Source organism: Panthera uncia, chromosome A2, assembly GCF_023721935.1.
Source record: "Panthera uncia isolate 11264 chromosome A2, Puncia_PCG_1.0, whole genome shotgun sequence".
In the NCBI taxonomy this organism is placed as follows: Eukaryota; Metazoa; Chordata; class Mammalia; order Carnivora; family Felidae; genus Panthera; species Panthera uncia.
This window is the reverse complement of record NC_064816.1, coordinates 134,148,273-134,163,565: the sequence shown is the minus strand read 5'-3', so window position 1 is coordinate 134,163,565 and position 15,293 is coordinate 134,148,273. Positions and strand designations below refer to the sequence as shown.

Here is a 15,293-nt window from a genome sequence, read left to right as displayed (position 1 = left end):
TCTCCCTCTCTCTCTGCCCCTCCCCAGTTCATGCTCTGTCTCTCTCTGTCCCAAAAATAAAATTAAAAAAAAAAAAAAAAAAAAACGTTGAAAAAAAAATAAAAACATCTCTTACCCTTGTCTCTACCCTTGTCTTGATTTTGTCTGGGAGTTGAACTGAAAATAATTTTTGCTCAGAATTTTGAAGCAATTTCTCTATTTTCTTCCAGCTGTCAACAATATTGATGTCAGACTTCCAAAGCTGTTCATACTCTTTTTTTTTTTTTTTTAAGTAATCTCTACACTCAACATGGGGCTTGTTCTATGAACCAGGATGCTAGTCCTCAGCAGATATTGAATCTGCCAGTGCCCTGATCTTGGATTTTCCAGCCTCCAGAATTATAGGAAATAAATTTCTTATAAGTTGCTTATAAGCCTTCCAGTATATGGTATTTCTGTTATAGCAGCCCAAACAAACTAAGGCACTCCATAAATTTTCCTTCCTTCCTCCCTCCCACCCTCCCTTCCTCCCTTCTTCCCTTCCTTTCTTCCTTCCTTCCTTCCTTCCTTCCTTCCTTCCTTCCCTTCCTCCCTCCCTCCCTCCCTGGGATATTTTGTTTCCTAGGAGATCTCACCTTGCTTCCAACATGCATATTGAGTTTACTGTTTCCCTTGACATATTTTTAATTCTCAAGGGCTCTTTTTGGTCTCTAAGTGCATTTTAAAAGTAGTATCCGATAATTGTTTTGTGTATGCTGCATTCTACCTTGTGTTTTATCCTCTCCAGAAACTAAAACCTCCATTGACTACCAGGTTGGAGAAGCTATAGTAATATATCTTCTGATATATATACCATATAGATATACTATATAGATATATACTATACAGATTTTATATACTATAAGATATAGTAATATATCTTGATATACATATATATATATGGTAATGTGAATATATGAAATAAGTGAGAGGATCTAAGATTCTAACTTCTCCTTAAACAGACTTTCAGCCAATCTGCTGTTTTTAAAACCATCTTTTCCCCCTACTTCCAAAGCATCTGGTGCTTCCAACTACTGGAGTGTTTTCAGGGATGAGCAATGCAAATTGGGTTATTTATTGGCCTTCACCACTGCCAGTTTAGGATCCAGCTCTCTCAGGGCTGGTAGATCCATAAACTTTCATTCTGATTTTCAGATTCTGATTTTTCTCAGTTTATCTGCTTTTGCAAGTATTTTTTCTCCTGTTTTCTTTGTTCTTGTGATATCATTCCTTTAAAAATTCTGCAAACTGTTGTTTAAGTAGGGTTTTTATGAGTAGGGATAAAAGTATATGTTCAGTTCATTGTATTAAATACCTTTAATTGGGATGACACCACACATGTTTATGAACAATTCACTTAGAATCATCCTCCCATTCTAATCACTTGGCTTTGGCAGGAGTGGGGAAGGATAGCACAAAGAAAGAAAACCCTCTCAACACAACACTATACTTCTTAGAGAACTTAATGCTTTCTGCCATTCCCTAGGTGGTGGTTGCAGACCTATTTCTATAGCCTGTTAGAAAATGTTGTGTTAAGGGTCTCACCCAAATTTTTGTTTTGTTGTAGAATTTTGCATTTAAGTTTTGGCTTTGTACCTTAGCTAAAATTCTGAGATTACAGGGAAAATTCCACTCAAAATCCTATTATATGCTGACCTGGTTATTATATTTCCTAAGAAGTCTTTTTTCCCCAAGTTAAATTACAGAGTTGTTCCGAGTAATCAGACGGTTGATGATAGTTATTTTGTTTGGATTTCTTTCACCTGTACCTTTTGATTATCTTGTGTCCTTGGTCTTAAACATAAGAGTAGGAACAGATTCTTTGTGTTTGTACTCCCACAAACTTATGCAGGTCTTCAAATGCTATTTATTTGGTGCCAAGAATGAGTATGTCATCCTAAATGAAGACCCGATTAGGAATATTTCATAACATATGGTTCTGTGTGTTGAAGAGTGGAAGTTTTGAATTAGGACTTGTAGGAAAAATCCTTGTATAATATCTTCAATCAAATCAAATAGACTGCACTTATTGTATTTGAAGTATGTCATTTTTCCCTTCTTACTTTTTAAAAATATTTAACGGCTCAAAATAACTTTAATACTAGTTTTAATCCCTTGAACATATATGTACATACATCATAAATTCTTAGGACATAAGGTTAAGTAGTATCATAATTAATGGTTTATAGCTCTGTAACATCACTTCCCGTTTTAATGTCCTCTAATTCCATTTAAGGAACTCACCCTGGACCTGGATCTGTTTCTAGCAATAATAGTTTTTATTCATTGTCATTGTTCTTTTATATTATTCTATTTTTATGAAGCAAATTCAAATGTGAGTTTATTTTTCTCTATGATGGAAACTAGACTATTGATGGATTAATTTTCACATGCAAGGGTTTCTTATTTAATTTTTTTTCCCCTGACAGTATGGCACTGCTAGTGACAATATTCCAAAAGACAGCTCCATTGCTTCTGTGCCTAGGACCTAGAGTTAATTTTCAGCCTCATTTTTGATCTTACAAGCCTACTGCAAATGTGATGTTGGTAGAAGAAAGTTTTCCTCATCCTATATATCTTGCACATGCCTCTTGACAGTATTTTACGATACCATTTTTTACAAAGATTTAAATATGTTAGAACTATAATTTCTGGTAGTTGATTCAATCAAAGTAAAATAAAATAAAATAAAATAAAATAAAATAAAATAATCCTATGTTGCCATAAATTGATCATATTAGGGTGTTTCCTTAGCAAGGTGAAGCTTCAATCTTTGTTAAAGGGAATGACTACGTTTTGTAGGCCGCCAATCAGGAAAGAAACATAACGGGAGCAAGTGCTGGCTTTGCCTGGAATTGAGCCGTCCTGCCCAAAGCAAAAGGGAAAAATGAACTCTAGCAGAGTCGTGTCAGTTAATGAAGGTTTGTCTTCATGTGCAGTAGACAAGATATTATGGTGAAAAGGCTGATGTGGGTTCTGAGACACAGAGATCTGTCAGGACTCAGCCATTTGCTTGTTGTGTGACCGTGAACAGATTACTGACCTGAAGCTCACTTGCTTCCTTGGTAAAAATTTTATATCTTACAAGGTTCTCATGAGGATTCAGTGAGATAAAATGTGTGAATGTCCTTTGTAAATTTAAAAATTCCACGGAAATCCAACTGGTATGATTGTTTAATGCTTTCTATAGTCAAAGGTAGTTTAGATCGCATTTCAGGTAGCGATCAATTCAGGTATGATTGTTTAATGCTTTCTATAGCCAAAGGTAGTTTAGATCGCATTCACTGTGTCTAACACAGTGTCTGATAAAGCATATGCTCAATAAATAGTAGTTCCTTTCTTTATCCAAGGAATAAAAATAAATTTCCCAGTAATGAGCAATTATAAGATACCATAGCGATTCCAGCATAGCATAAACATTTGGAGGGTGGGGGAAGACAATTACATGGAATATTCTAAAGTTCATACAACCTAGTTTTCCAAGGGTTATCATTATTGTAGAAAAAGAGTGACAATGCACATATGGTATATATGGCACAAGTGGTTTCTCCTTTTCACAAAAATAATACTAAATAAGCTAAAATTTACATAAGAAGTCAATAGATTAGATGATCGTGATATAGTAATGGTGAAATTTAACACTTTTGAGGAATTGGTAAGAAACTTAGAAATCTCTTCTATATTTCAATAAACTGGCATTATTCAGAGATCTCGTATGAGTAACTAGTTATTTACTTGAATGACTAAGTTACTAAGTAATCTATTTAGTGGATAATAAAACCAGAACTGAAACACGAATCTGTTGATCCTCAGCTCAGTCCTCTTTCTACAACACTAGGCTGACAATTCTATCATTTATGATTTCATCCATTTGACAAGAATTTAGAATACCTCAGTCACTGACAAACGTTCTATTATTAAACATTTTCTTTTAAAATAATAATTTTTTTTTCTGAATATGCTAGTTTTAGAAATTATGCTTCCTGAAAAATGCCCATTGATCCTGTACCTGTGCCTCATTGGCTCCTCCCCACCTATATAACTATGCTGGATAAAAGCAACTGTTCATTTCCTAACAGCAGCAACAAATCCTGTGGATTACCTCCCTCAACATATATTCCAACCCCTTGTAGCATGCAGAAGCTGGAAAGCTAAAAAAAAATCTACATTTCTCAGACTTACTTGAAGCTACAGTTACACTCATCAGATGACCTGAGGGAGGCCTCTTTGGAAGTGAATGTGGGTAGGCATGTGGTCCCCCCACTTTTCATTGCAAATCAGACCAAGGTGACATAATTCTGGATCTGGCAGCTGTTTTGGAAGTTCCTCATTGTACAGATACCTTAGTGATCACAGGCAGCAGATTTTTATACTTTACAATCTAATGTTCATAACCATAATGTTTCCTTGATATTTCACTAAATGACTAAATCACAATTTTATTAAAAATTTCCCCATTGCAAGTTATTGACTCTTTTCAATTGTTACTATTATGAACACTGTTGGAATATAATTCTGAATGTTTAAAGTTATCTCCTTTAAAATTTTCATACCTGAGGATAAATTCATAGATATGAGATTAGGAGCTGAAGGGCATACTCACTTCTATAGGATTTTGTTCTGAAGAGATGCCTGTGTAGGGGCCTCTTCTGGGCAGAGGACAGAGGTATGTATGGATGTAAAAACTAGGAGAAATGTAAGTTACCCTCTAAGACCAGGCGACAGTTGTTTTGTCCTGACTTCTTCCACATACTTACAGGCTGAGCAGACTCTTTATGCCACTCAAAATTAGGGACAGGAAAGATGGTGGAAGTTTAGGGAATCCTCCCTCTGGACAGAGTAGGAATGGAGAAGAATACTTCAACTTGGCTTCTATGCAGACCCTGAGAAGGAAAATTGGGATCTACAGACATTTATAGAGTTAGACACAGTTACTGTATATCTATTTAAATAATTTATAATTTTTATACAATTATGAAAAATTTGAAATTTCCCATTTTAAATCATTAAACTTTGCCAATTTCCTTAGTAATGTTCATGAAAATAATTTGAATGAATAGGGATGCATTTATGATTGGGAGCACCAAGAAAGGGAGGAAGCAGGGACTGTGCTGCTTTTCAGAGCCCTGCTAGAAGAACACAGCTTAATTGTGGACCACTTGATGAGGTGAACTGGCTGGTCCCTTCTCATGTGTAAGCCTTGGATCTAGTGTCTCAGTCAAGTGTGTCCGGAGATTGAAAGCTCTTTTTTTGTGAACAGCCAAATACACAACGGTGTCTACCTAAGTGGTATATACAATGGGACTAAAATCCATTAACAATGTTTTTTTCTTGCTTTGTTAACACTAGTGTTCTTAACTTAATGGTTTAGTTATTCTATGTCTGTCTTCACTAGGTTTTTTGGCAGAACAAAAATGTCTAAAGTAATATTTAGCACTGAGAACATAAATAAATTCAGTTGCAGTATATCTCTAACATAGTTAACACAAAATAAGATCTAGCAGCAGATAAAAAGCTATGACATCAAAAAAAATGTTTGCGTGAGCATTGTCAACTCAACTAAAAATGGGTATTAATTACCTGTTTTGTACCTTGTGCTACGTACCCTAGGGATGGGGAGAGAAGGTAGGTACGAAGAACCACAAGAGAGGTCTGTCCTTGCCCTCAAGGAGCTAGCAAGCTCTATTTTAATGAGTACTACTAGCCATATGGACATTAGGGGAAATATATATTGTGTATGCATGCGTGTGTCGCAGTTTTGCTGTCTGTAAATATGGTGTGGAAGCGCTGAAGTCTCTACTGCCAACGTGTAAGTACATGAGCAAATGAGACGCCTCTTCAGCTACTGTTCTTGTGCTTATGTTTAACACATTTTTAAAAAGTGGTTATTGGATATACCCAAGCTCTTTTTTATTATGGAAATAGATATCTTATTAGGAATTACGGGCCCTCCATTCTGTCTGATGTGTTGAGTTTTCAAGCTGTCCTTCAGGATAAGTGAGTTGCAAAATATAATGATGCATGCCTGTGTTGGAGGTGAACAAGAACAAGTTTCAATGTATGTTGAAGTTATTTTAGAGCAAATTTCACAATGCTAATTGTCCTTCAAAGTAATCTGTCTTAGAAGTCAAATCTAACCAAAGAATTGAATGCCATCTACTATAACAAATGTAAAGCTCAATCATAATTTATTACTGTGACATAGGATAACACTACATAAGTATAAACATTTTTTGATAGATATGAAAAATTGGGCAAAAAATTCGTAATAATCCTTCAATATCCACTCAGTCTCATAAAGATAGGTCCACGTTTTTAATATATATTATCCTTAAGTAAGATACAAAGAAACATTTGGTACTTTCATCACACATGTAGAGGAAACGATATTATCTAAAATTTTGGTTATTATATGTCGCTATATCTTATACAGATGAGATACCTCATATGGTAAAATTATATTTTTATAAAATAGCTGTTATTTTGTTTTACAGAGTTTATTTGGGAAATTATCAATTAACTGTGTCAATTTGATATTCATTAAAATGTTTATTCTGGAATTGTCTAAAATATCCATTGAACATAAACATGCCATCTGCAAAATAGGCAGCATTCATTTTAATTCATTTAGCTGCTTTTTCTGACAAATATAATGACCTTTTAAACTATCCTTAATATAATATGTTTTATCGTGTAAGGCTTCATTTTTTCAGCAATATGATGAATTAAAAGCAATACTTGAGCAGGAATTATATTGCACCTGATTAATTATCCCTAAAATTTTCAATTTATTTTTGGGTTTATTATTATTGAAGCTTAAATTGCTTAGAATTAAAAATGGAATGGACTAAACTAAGTTTTAGTGGAGTCATCCTATGCTGAAAGTGCATTTTGTGGCTTGTGTCAATTATGGCTTATACTGACTTGCTTTTGCTTCTGAGAAGAACTGAAGAAGATGCCAAATATGGCAATAAATCAGCGCGGGTTGGGAAATCATTGAAATTTCAAAAGTCTTTACACCTTTTGTGGCAGCCTATATAATCTCACAAAATGAGAAAATAAGTCATTGTGCCATAACATAGTGGTATTTTATGTCTTTAAACATAAAATTTGTACTCATGTGACATTTTATTGCTAAGGTAGAAGTACCAGACTCTTGAAACTATTATAATACATAGTAAAAAGAGGAGACATTGTTTATGATTCTGTGCACAAATAGGAGGAAATGTAAATTATGTACTGAGACTAGGGAACAATTGTTTTTTCCTGATTATTCCATGCACCTACAGGGTGAAAAGACTCTTCTTCCTAAAATGATACCAATCAAAAGTAGGGGCCCGAGGATGGTGGAAGTTTGGGGAACCCTTCATCTGGATGGAGTAAGAGTGGAGAACAAATCGTGAAATGTTCTGTGAAAATAGCTTACCATCTGTATTAGCTATGTATTGCTGCATAACAAAATACTTCAAAAATTAACAGCTTTAAGAAACTAACATAACTATCTCACACAGTTTCTGAGGATTAAGAATTTAGGAATGGCTTTGCTGGGTGATTCTGGCTCAGGATCTCTTACAAGATTGTAATCAAACTGTTGGCTGAGACTCCAGTCTTTGAAGACTTGAGTGGCATTTGGATTAGCTTCCAAGTTCATTCATATGGATGTGGCAGGGAACTTCAGTTTCTCACCATGTGCTGCTCATGATGTGTCTTCTGTCAGCAGAAGTAATCCAAGATGGAGGCTATAGGCTTTATACACTACTCTCAGAATGGACACACTTTCTCTTCTACCATAGTCTACTGGTCACACGAATCAGCCTTGATAAAATATGGGACATAAGTACATAAGGATATGAACACTAGGAGCCAAAGCTCATTGGTAGTTATCTTGGAAAGTGGCTACAGTCACCTTTCACAGCATCCTTTTTTCCATCATTTATTTACGCATTCACTCATCTGTAAATACTTATTAAGCCTCTGTGTTCCAGGAACTGTGTTAGATCTTGGAGATAACCAAGGTAGACATAGTTTCTATGCTCATGGAGACAAAGAAGCACCAGGTATTTATAGTGATTAAAGCTATGTTAAGGAAGCCCACAGATTATCTCCTAGCCTCCCATAGTATTTTGTATTTCCTTAACATAGCTCTGGTTCTTGTCCGACTCCATGAGTGTAGGGAGTATTCCTACCCCAACTGATAATGCTTCTTCTCTGATTATTTTCACTTCTATTCCATCTTACTACATGTTCACTTCATGCACAGCAATGGAACTTTTCTTCACCTAAAGCGTCTTTGCCTTCAAAAGTGCTGATTTAGGGGCGCCTGGGTGGCGCAGTCGGTTGAGCGTCCGACTTCAGCCAGGTCACGATCTCGCGGTCCGTGAGTTCGAGCCCCGCATCAGGCTCTGGGCTGATGGCTCGGAGCCTGGAGCCTGTTTCCGATTCTTTGTCTCCCTCTCTCTCTGCCCCTCCCCTGTTCATGCTCTGTCTCTCTCTGTCCCAAAAATAAATTAAAAAAAAAAAAAAAAAGAAAGTTGGAAAAAAAAAAAAGTGCTGATTTAAATAGTCCACTCTTTAATCCCAACTGATATTTCCAACTTCCTTATTTAACTAATTGTACTGGGATTGTACTTAAACACTATTGTGATTTCTGGGCCATTTATCCTCATATTTTCTTCCCATCTGTCAGATTGCTCCTGTCTCTACTTCCCTTTCTAGCCTCATCATTTCTACAGTTCATCATTTTAATTTTCCTGTTGCCAATATCCCAAATTCACTTCCCCTTGTTTGACAGAATGCCAAACTAGAATGAACCCAATTATCTATTTATTTATGCCTTTGGATGACAGCTAGAGTACTGGAAGAAAAATCCAAAATAAAGTATATGGATTTCATTATAAATTTATAATTATTAAGCTGAAAATGTATTCCAAGTATGCCAGAAACCTGATCTCATTTTCCAAGTCAGCTTGTTCTTCAACTACACACTATTCTATTCCTTTTCTCCTCTCCTTAAATATCTGACCTGTCTGTACCCTTACACTCTCAACTCTCAGCAAAAAACTTCTAAGGAGGAAATAGAAGCCACCATCTGGAGGTGACTCAACTTCTCTCCACTATATTTCCAAAAGTAATTCTGGTTGCACTCATTCTGTCTTCCATCCCTCCTCTTTTAGTCACTGGAGAAAAAGAAGTTTAACATTTCAACAGAGAATGAGTATTCAATGAAGCAAGTATCTGGCGGAGAGGAATCAGAAAACCTTTGAGTTTTAGGTAAAGATTAAAATGGCGTAGGGTTAAAGCTCCGATTTTGAATTAGAGATGAGAAAATCTATGATTGAACCCAAAGAGTTACAACTACATAGGTTCTTCTGCTGTGCTTTCATGGCGTCCCACCACACTAACTCCCTTCCTTCTCCTCTATCACTGTAACTATTTACAAACCTATCTCCCTAGCCTCTTGTGTCCCCTGCTGAGGAGAGGGCCCAACTAAGAAAGAATGGCAATCCTTACGGCAATCCTTACAAGCCCTTAGCAAGTGCAACTTACAAGGCCAGGTTTTATGAGTGGGGTAAAGTGGTAAAGGCTGTGGGAGAAGTCAAGCAAAATGATGCAGTTTGAGAAAATAGAACCCAAGTATGATTAAAAATATTTTTAAACTTTTTTGGTAATGCTTGTATTTATTTTTGAGAGATAGAGACAGAGCACGAGTGAGGGAGAGGCAGAGAGAGAGGGAGACAGAATCTGAAGCAGTCTCCAGGCTCCGAGCTGCCAGTACAGAGCCTGACGCGGGGCTCGAACTTGCAGACCGGGAGATCATGACCTGAGCCGAAGTAAGATGCTTAAGTGACTGAGCCACCCAGGCACCCCTAAAAAATAATTCTAACAGCCCCCCTCAACCTAACAATGAAATGAGAGAGAAATAAGTGGGAAAATAAGGAAATAAGTTGGATCATATACGAGAAATTATTAAATATAAAGGCTTCGTTTCCAGAAAGACCGTGGATTCAAATGCGTGGCCTCTCAGGAAATACTTTCCAAATTATTAAAAACTTTGCCCTTCATCTCAGCATGAGGGTTCCTCACCTTCTTCAGTGGAAGACCCATGTGGATAATTGCTACAACTGTCCACACCACACATGATTTCATAACATTGGAGTCAGTTTCAAGAAATTTCATGGGTCCCATTTATTTTCTGATTGCATGACTAACTATTGATGGTCTCCCCATAAGCCCCGGAGACACATGAAAGATAAATATTTGATGATTTATAGTTATCTGTGGTGTTAAATTTGTTTTAATTTTTTTATTGCTTTTATTGTTCTTTCTTATCTTTGAGTGAATCAGACAAGAAAACGATTTGAGGGGAGCAGCTCTCTTTTATGTTCTTCTATTTAGGACTGGCTACACATGGGTGCCCGTGCAGGTGTATGTATGTGCTGAGAGGACAGGTTTGGTTACCTCTTGCTCCCACATTTCTCCCACCATCCCCTCACTTTCAGGATTTCTTATATAAGAGGGTTGGTCAATATTACAATACAGAGTTAACAGAGATGCAATATTAAGAACTATTAGGTCCACTTAAAAGTGAATCATAGTCACTAAAGGCTGATAAGATTCATAGTTGAAAAAGGCATCATGATGAAGAAACATGATAAATAATGAAAAAAAGTAAAAAACCTGGAGAAGTACTTAAAATAAGACAATGGCAGCCTAATTGGTGAGGGTTCTTTGAAAATAATTGAAATCCAGATCAAATCTCATGCTCAGGGGTAATAATCCTAAAATGATTGATATAGTACCAGTTTTATTCATTAAAATTTTAAAAGAACTCTATTATAAACAAAAGAGAGTATTTTGTAATGTTTATTTACCTATTTTGAGAGAGAGAAGAGAGCATGCAAGCACAGGTGTGCGTTAGTAGGGGAGGGGCAGAGAGAGAGGGAGAGAAAATCTTAACAGGCCCTGCTCTGTCAGCGCAGAGGCTAATGCAGGGCTTGATCCCACAACCATGAGATCATGACCTCAGCCAAAATCAAGACTCAGAGGCTTCACTGACTAAGCCACCCAGGAGCCCCCAAAGAGAGTATTTAATTGAATTATAAATGATGACAGTTTGTAATGCTTGATTTTATTTTTAACTGATTTTACCTTTTCCCTTTACTGTCTACATTTTGAATCCTGAAAACTTTGTTCTCTGTCAATAAATCCATAATCAATGCTAAAAGATTTGTCACACACAAAATCAGTTATATAGTAAGTAATGAATAATTTTGGAAACATTATTAGTACAATTTTAAAACTAAAAAAATCCGTTCATCAGTTGATGGACATTTGGGCTCTTTGCATAATTTGGCTATTGTTGATATTGCTGCTGTAAACATTGGGGTGCTTGTGCCCCTTTGAGTCAGCAGTCCTGTATCCTTTGAATAAATTCCAAGCAGTTTAATGGCTGAATTGTAGGTAATTCTTTTTTTAATTTTTTGAGGAACTTCTGCACTGTTTTCCAGAGTGGCTGCACCAGTTTGCATTCTTACCAACAGTGCAAGAGGGTTCCCATTTCTCCACATCTTGCCAACATCTGTTGTTTCCTGAGTTGTTAATTTTAGCCACCCTGACTGGTGTGAGGTGGTATCTCATTGTGGTTTTGATTTGTACTTCCCTGATGTTGAGTGATGTTGAGCATCTTTTCGTGTCTCTATTAGCCATCTTCTCATTTCTTCTCTTTTTCTCATTGGATTGTTTCTCAGGTGTTGAGTTTGGGAAGTTGCTTATACATTTTTGATACTAACTCTTTATCTGATATGTCATTTGCAAATATCTTCTCCAGTTCTGTTGGTTGCCTTTTAGTTTTGTTGATTGTTTCCTTTGTTGTGAAGAAGCTTTTTATCTTGATGAGGTCCCGGTTCATTTTTGCTTTTATTTCTCTTGCCTTTGGAGACATGTCAAGTAAGAAGTTGCTGTGGCTGAGGTCAAAAACGTTTTTGCCTGTTTTCTCCTATAGGATTTTGATGGTTTCCTGTTTCACATTTAGGTCTTTCATCCATTTTGGATTTATTTTTGTAGATGGTGTAAGAAAGCGGTCCAGTTTCATTCTTCTGCATGTTGCTGTCCAGTTCTCCCAGCACCATTTGCTAAAGAGACTGTCTTTTTTCCCTTGGATACTCTTTCCTGCTTTATGGAAGATTAGTTGGCCATGTATTTTTGGGTCCATTTCTCAGTTCTCTATTCTATTCCATTGATCTCTGTGTCTCTTTTTTACCAATACCACATTTGTCTTGATGATTGCAGCTTTGTAATACAAGCTAAAGTCTAGGATTGTGATGCCTCCAGCTTTGGTTTTCTTTTTCAACATTACTTTGACTATTGGGTATTTTTTTTTGTGGTTCCATACAAATTTTAGGATTGTTTGTTCTAGCTCTGTGGAGAATGTCGGTCCTATTTTGATTGATCAAAATAGGATCAATTTTGATCAATTGATCAATTGATCAATTTTGATTGATCGCATTGAATGTGTAGATTGCCTTGGGTAGTATTGATATTTTAACAATATTTGTCCTTGCAATCCATGAACATGGAATGTTTTTCCATTTCTATGTGACTTCTTCAATTTCTTTCATAAGCTTTCTATAGTTTTCATCATAGAAATTTTTTATGTCTTTGGTTAGGTTTATTCCTAGGTATTTTATGGTTTTTGATGAAATCGTAAATAGGATCAATTCCCTGATACCTCTTTCTGTTACTTCATTATAGGTGTATGGAAATAAGACCACTTTCCGTACATTGCTTTTACATCCTGTGACTTTGCTGAATTCATGTATCAGTTCTAGCAGTTTTTTGGTGGAGTCTTTCGGGTTTTCCATGTAGAGTATCATGTCATCTACAAAGAGCGAAAGTTTGACTTCTTCTTTGACAATTTGGATGCCTTTTATTTCATTTTGTTGTCTGATTGCTGAGGTTAGGACTTCCAACACTATGTGAAACGACCGTGGTGAGAGTGGACATCCCTGCTTGTGTTCCTGATCTTAGGGGGAAAGATCAGTTTTTCCCCATTGAGGATGATATTAGCTGTGGGCCTTTCATATATGATTTTTATGATGTTAAGGTATGTTCCTTCAATCTCAACTTTCTTGAGGGTTTTTATTAAGAATGCATGTTGCATTTTGTCAAATGCTTTTTCTGCATCTATTGACAGATCATATGGTTCTTGTCCTTTCTTCTATTAATGTGATAAATCATGTTGATTGATTTGTGAATCTTGAACTAGCCCTGTACCCAGGAATGAATCCCACTTGATCATGGTGAATAATTCTTTTAATGCACTGTTGAATTTGATTTGCTAGTATCTTGTTGAGAATTTTTGCATTCATGTTCATCAAGGATAAGAAGATGTGGTATATACAATGGAATACTACTCAACAATGGAAAAGAATGAAATCTTGCCATTTGCAACAATGTGGATGGAGCTGAAGGGTATTATGCCAAGCAAAATAAGTCAATCAGAGAAAGACAGGTATCACATGATTTTACTCACGTGGAATTTGAGAAACACAACAGATTGACATAGGGCTAAGGGTAGGAAAAATACGATAAAAACAGAGAGGGAGGCAAACCATAAGAGATTTGTAAATATAGAGAACAAACTGAGGGTTGATGGGGCTGGAGGAAATGGGCGATGGGCATTAAGGAGGGGACTTGTTGAGATGAGCACTGGGTGTCATATGTAAGTGATGAATCCGTGGATTCTACTCCTGAAGCCAAGATTTTACTGTATGTTAACTAACTTTAGAATAAATAAAATAAAAAAATAAAGGGAGAGAAGAAACAAAAAAATTTAAATAATTCATATTAAAAAAACCTAAAAACTAAAAAAAACCCCAATATACAGTTGAACTCAACAGAGACAGGTAAATTTCAGGTGCCAAAATAAAAAGGGGCTGGGGAGATCAAAGCAAAGCAATAAACACGTGTTGATAACGACATGACTTATGGGATTTGGAAGGTGGAGCTAGAGTTTTAATTTTTAGGTGGGGAAAAGAGATCGGGCCAGGGAAGAAGGTGAGTTGGAGACTGAAGACTGACTTATTCTCTAAAGCTCACAATCTTTAAAAACCAGCCTCCTACTATCTCTTTCTTGTATCCAGGAGAAATCTAGTACCTATTACTTAGGATAAATCAGTGACTGTTATTGAGTAGATCTTTTCTTTCCAGAGAAAAGGGAACTAGTTCAATGATATGGTCCTCATAACAAGGGTAGATCTTAATGTAACGCCATATTTGTCCAATGAAAAATCATTGAGTCCTTTTTTCCTTCCTTCTTCCCTACCTCCCTCCCTTTCTTCATTCCTATCACTTTCCATTATTTTGCTCCTTTTCAGAATAGTACATATTCCTGATTGATGATTACAGTCCCAGCTCAATCCCCATATGGCACAAACTTGAACATAATTTATGATTAAAACCAAATGTGGAGATAGTGATGTTTTGTACTTAACAATTTAAGTTGCCAAGCAGGAGTGGCCCCAGTAGAAGATTCAAAATCAGAAGGAAATTAATATAAAAACTGGTACAGGATTTATGAAAACCGTGGTATATGGACATTTGCATAATTCAGGTTCTACCAAAAAGTCGGATTGTTATGCTGGAAGTGTCTGCAAAAAATGTAGTGCCTCACGATTCCTGCCACAGCATCAAAGTGGCAGTGAACTCCACCCACTGAATAGTGTAGGCCATACAGCAATGAGTGAAAGAAATTGGTGTTACAAAACAGGTAAGTAAGACATTATTTACTGCTTTCTGAGAGACTGTGAAATTCAGTCATACATGCACTTTGGAAAGAAAGATTATTTCATTTTAATTCTGAACATTTAAAATTTCTGCAGATAAAGCTATCCACAAGATGGAGGATAACAAAATGAGAGTTTCTAGAGGTCATTCCATAGAAATGGAATCCTTTAATATCATTTTACAGGAGGTTTTTAGAAGTATTATTTGGAATGGCTACAGAAGGTATGATGGTTGAGATATGACTGCACTTAAAAATATAAATTGTAAGGTTGATGTGTTAAAACTCTTCATGGATCAGCACTACTTTAAAAAAGGACAGTTGCTGGCACTCTGTGCGGTCACATGAAAATTCACCGTGAAGTCTGACTTTATTATAGTAGCTGTAAATGGGATAAGAGGTACAAGTTTTATGTTGCACTATGAGGTTCCTACCTACACCACTAATAAAATTGATGAAGTCATTCACATAAGTAGAAAGGAACTTGGTGCTC

General features: G+C 36.2%; 1 long non-coding RNA gene across 2 annotated transcripts in view; it reads left to right on the top strand.

Moving 5' to 3' along the window:
• The window catches only part of LOC125930095 (uncharacterized), a 263,475-nt gene that overhangs the window by 3,993 nt on the left and 244,189 nt on the right, over positions 1–15,293 (top strand). The window contains exon 2 of one of the 2 annotated variants that reach the window (XR_007460060.1): positions 2,821–2,939. The exons of the other annotated variant lie outside the window; for it this stretch is intronic. This is a non-coding gene — a long non-coding RNA (uncharacterized LOC125930095). The remainder of the gene's footprint in view (positions 1–2,820; positions 2,940–15,293) is intronic. 2 annotated transcript variants of the gene reach the window in all.